The sequence below is a fragment of the Rutidosis leptorrhynchoides genome, chromosome 8, assembly GCF_046630445.1.
Source record: "Rutidosis leptorrhynchoides isolate AG116_Rl617_1_P2 chromosome 8, CSIRO_AGI_Rlap_v1, whole genome shotgun sequence".
Taxonomy (NCBI): domain Eukaryota; kingdom Viridiplantae; phylum Streptophyta; class Magnoliopsida; order Asterales; family Asteraceae; genus Rutidosis; species Rutidosis leptorrhynchoides.
The window spans coordinates 127,543,591-127,548,646 of record NC_092340.1 but is presented as its reverse complement, the minus strand read 5'-3'; positions in this window follow the sequence as shown (position 1 = coordinate 127,548,646).

Here is a 5,056-nt window from a genome sequence, read left to right as displayed (position 1 = left end):
TGAACGGGTCCTTTCAGTTGGTATCAGAGCGGTGGTCTTAGCGAACCAGGTCTGCATTAGTGTGTCTAACTGATAAGTCGTTAGGATGCATTAGTGAGTCTGGACTTCGACCGTGTCTACATGTCAAAAGTTTTGCTTATCATTTCTAGTCAGAAATCATCTGCTTATCATCCTTAGTAAATTACTTGCTTATCATTATTAGTCTAAACACGTCTTGCTACATTAATTGCATGAGTAGTGTATAGACAAAATTCATATCTTAGCGTATCTGCTAAACCATATCTTATCGTATCTGTTACTTTAAACTTTGTCTGACATATTCCGTAAATTCCTCCATAATCTATGAAATCTTTTTCTCTCTATATATATAGATATTCTATGTAATTAGAATACCATTCGATAGCCGAAAAATCATTTCATATCGAAAAATCCTTTATTCAATTGTACGAAATGGAATTCGTCATTAGTTCAAGTTCCTCAGATTATGAAATGGAATCCCACTCAAGCTCCGAAAGCAGTGTGACCAGAATGGATCAACCAATCAGTCATCACCTATTATGGATGAATTGGGGATGGGTTCGTAGCCTCCTAAATCATAGGAGACAAGAAGAAGGTGATCCCTTCCATCCATCACATTGTCCTTTTGACAAAGAACCTGAAGCACTTACCGGCGAACCTGTCCGAAACACTATTTTCTCTCTCATTTTCAGAGTATCTCGTCACGATTATATACTACATCAAATTCTAGATTTTATTTATCCGTTTGTCCGAACCGACAATCATCCCGGTGTAATAGAAGAAGTCAACGAGCTTCGCGTTCGGGTAGTGGCTTTGGAGAATATGGTGCAAAGGTTACAAACACCAGCAGCAGCACCAGCAGCATAATCAGTATCACCAACATCAACGTCAACAGTACCATTACCACCCCCAACCACAACCGCGTCGTAAACCTCAACTCCACAATCTGTCCCACGAGTATCAAGGTCATACGTCCTGTAAATAACATGGAAGACCAACAACAACAAACGATGAAGTATTAATTCATGACTTCATCAGAGAAATATTTTACGGTGATTATGTAATCTCTAAAATTTTAGAGATTACTTATTCTAGATCTAACCATAAATCAGATGAGTGGACCGAAATGATAAAATAAATCCTGACCAGAATGGTGCACGATTTACAAACTAGACATGTTTTACCAATAGCATCAACAGTACCGCCAGCATCACTAGCATCGTCAGTGTTGTCAACATCAGCATTAGCAGCACCTATAACCTCACAAGCTCCGTCAGTTCAAGAATCACCGCGGACATCATTATGAATCAACAACGAGTATATTGTATCAACGAGTTATGAAGAATTAACTCATTTCCACTGAAGGATTTATATGTATATCTTATATATAAATCTTTAAACCATAATAAATAATTCCGTACTAAGCTATTATGTGTGAATCTTAACTACTCGGTTAATTCATATTACTAATATGCAATAATGCACGTCCTTCATCCGCAACTTAACTATCGTTAACTACAACCTCTGTCTCAATTCAAAAAATTCCAATTCATAATAAATCAAGTGTATTATTCAAATATATGTTGATTTTACACTTTCGTCATCAATGTACTTGAAACTTTTCAGATAACATCATTCGTACTTTGCGAAGTTCACAAGAATTTAATGAAAACCAACATCATGCCCCAACAAATAACGAAGTATTGATTCATAATTTCAATATTATTGAAGTAATACTTATGTAATCTCTAAAGCCTTTAAGGGATTATTCAATTCTAGTTTCAACCGTAAATTAAATGAGTTTAATTTAATATTAACTCATTAAATCGATGTTACATCTGAAGAAAAAATACATACATATATATATATACATATATATATATATATATATATATATATATATATATATATATATATATATATATATTCAAAAAGACGGTAATAAAATTCTTTTGTACAAAATATTAATTGTGAAATATTTTTTAACGGGTAGGTAATACCTGAGAGATATATAAATTCACAATTAATATGTTACATTCTTCGAATCTGATTCAGCAATCATCAACTATACTCACTATTTTCTCAAACAATATATATTCTTTTATAGAAATCAAAACAACCATACTCATTCAAAATTTAATTGCATATTCTGATTTTGAAATCTCAGAATTCAACTCGAGATATGATCGAAATCATCACTCTTAGATCCTTACATCTTTCACAAGCTATACTTTGACTTCAAAACTGTGTTAGAACATCATATGTATATTAACGATTACAATCTGTGTTCAAAACCCTTCGAAATTCCTGAAGACATTTCAAATAATAAACAATCGAGATGATGATCCAACCACATATTAACCACAGTCTTGCATCTGAAAAGCTCTCGAAACCAGAGTCATAATTTAACACGTATCCGTGTCAGACCCTTTGGCATTTATTAGCAAAAATAACTTTGCGATTCCTTTTCAAATTAGTCAGTTTTGTCACAGCTTTAGCAAGTCAACTTCGACTTTTCAGTTGAAACAGTCTTATTATAACCTTGATTTAGACGTTGCCCTTTCGTCATCGTTACCGGAGAACCTTTTATGTCTCACCACATTAAAAATAAACTTACCAACAACTTCACTGATCTTTGACTTTCCGAAAAGTCATTATATTTATCGAAACCCCATCATTTACTCATCTGCATCTTGTAACAAGAATTGTCATGCCAATTACTGGGAATCAGCAATTAGTATTTTGAAATCTTGCAGCATGTCTCTGCCAACAGTTATAGGTGTATATATAACGTCTATCTCCTAGACTTATATACTTTGAATGTGAAGTTTCTGAAAAACACCCTAAACTGCGAACTAGTTCTCCGAAGTTTAGAAAATGCTGATAAAGCAGCAAAAACTGTAAACGACCTTAACAGTCAAAAGTTTGATAATAAAGGATAGTGTGTTGGAAAAGCTTAGAAAAAGAGAAGGTTTGGAACTGGAAAACGGATTAAACAAACCATGAAGGAGGCTATGGACAAATCACAAAGACTAAACCTGCCTTCAAAGAGTCCAAATGATTCAGTGTCTGCTGAAATTATTATCAAATACCTTACTCCTGACTCTAAACCCTTGTGAATAATATTCTTCATCATCCTCTGATCTTAGATATTCTAAAATATCATCATATCTTTCATTATAAATATCCTCCATATTTCTGAAGATATTTTCTTAATTTTTCTTATTTGAAATCATTTACCTCTTCGCGCTATCTGTATTACATCATAAAAGAAACTATTTTAGTTTCTAAATTTTGAAACATTCAAGATTAAAATAGGAATATTTTGAAGTAGTGTTGGGAACTGAAGCATGAATTAGTATAATATAATGACACTTGATCAACGTGATTATATTACAGTAAGTCATGCTGAGTTTCTAAATGGAACGTGATGATTCACAGATCATAACATCATCATGTGCCATGTTATACGACTCTTGTATTCTATTTAACATCTAAAATATCAAGAAAATATTTCTTGATGATTCGGCCTTTTCCAAGGTATTCTAGTAATTTGACAAGTCAAGATCGTGCCATCACAATTTCCTTCCTAGAACATTAACAATGTTCATTTCGAAATTCATATCTGTGAATTCTGGACCATTACAAGCGGTGCTTAATCGCAAGAAGAAGAAACGAAAGGACAAAACTCCGAAATAGAAATTGGGGTATAAATTGCAGCAAATAAAAGAGAGCATTAACTGTGAATGATAATGATAATAGAAGACAGAAGCAAAGACTTTGAAATATAAGGGAACATATAAAGCCCAACGATAAAACAGAAATTATAAACCATATATATCGATGCATATAGCAATATAAAGACACGAGAGAACTAGAAACACTATAAACCCAAGAGTATAGTAGAAGTAAATAGATTCTTCCGGTGGTAGATGAAAAAGAAGAATGACCGATATGAAAGTTAGAAGTATATCGAGAATCAGAACTGGATGGAGCATATTGATGAATACTTTAAAATATGAGTTGAGGGGGAAAGAATAGAAGGCGATGAAACATGACTAGGAACTTAGAAATCAACAGATTTAACTCACACAATGGCGGAATAAGTGAATCAAACCCTCTAGTGAATAGGTTAAGTTTTTTTTTGATTAATTTAGTCAAACCACAGCTAAATCAAGTGTGATTAGATCAACACCTAGAGCTATTATTCACCACCTGGGTGATTTGGATTGAGAGAGAATCGGAGGAGCTCACTAGATCTGGGTGTGTGTAACAAATGAGAGGCTTAACCTAAAATGAAGAATATAAGACTTTATATACCCCTGCTGTTGACTCACCCATACGATTCATTCATCACACGTACGAGTTGGCTTCATCAGCCGTACGGGTGATCACTCACTCGTGTCTTCTCATTTAGGTTGTAATTGTGACTTAGCTCAGCATCAACCATGCGTATGAGCCTATCAGCCATACTAGTGAGGCTTCACTCGTACGTCTGACTAAGTCTAACATAGTCAAACATCTAAATCTCATTCCTACAGTTCCTGTAACCACATACAAACACGGATAGTATAATAACGAGCAATCATGGTGACCTGTAAACTGTTGTACCTGCAATGGACGTGGGTAGATGTCTAGGGACTTGCATAAAATGCATCAACAGAAGGTGTGAGTTGTAAGGAAATGAAGGAGGTGAATTTATAAGAAAATCTCTAACAGAACAATTAAAATGGACGATCACATTTAAAGTGAATCCTAATTCCCTTGATTACCGGAGAGTCAAATCTTATTAAGAAGATTTTCTTCAAATCCCTTGAAATCTGGGAATCAATCATATCTACGTCAAATGATAAGATGAATCTACACTTACTCATTTCACTCTTCTATGTTAGCTTCATTCGTACTCTTCATATAAATGGATTGTTTATCCAAATTATTCGCTGATAATAAAACTCTAATTTTCAGCCCGTATGCATCATGAAAACATACTTATTATCATTCACGACCTTTCCACTCAAATTTCGGGACGAAATTTCTT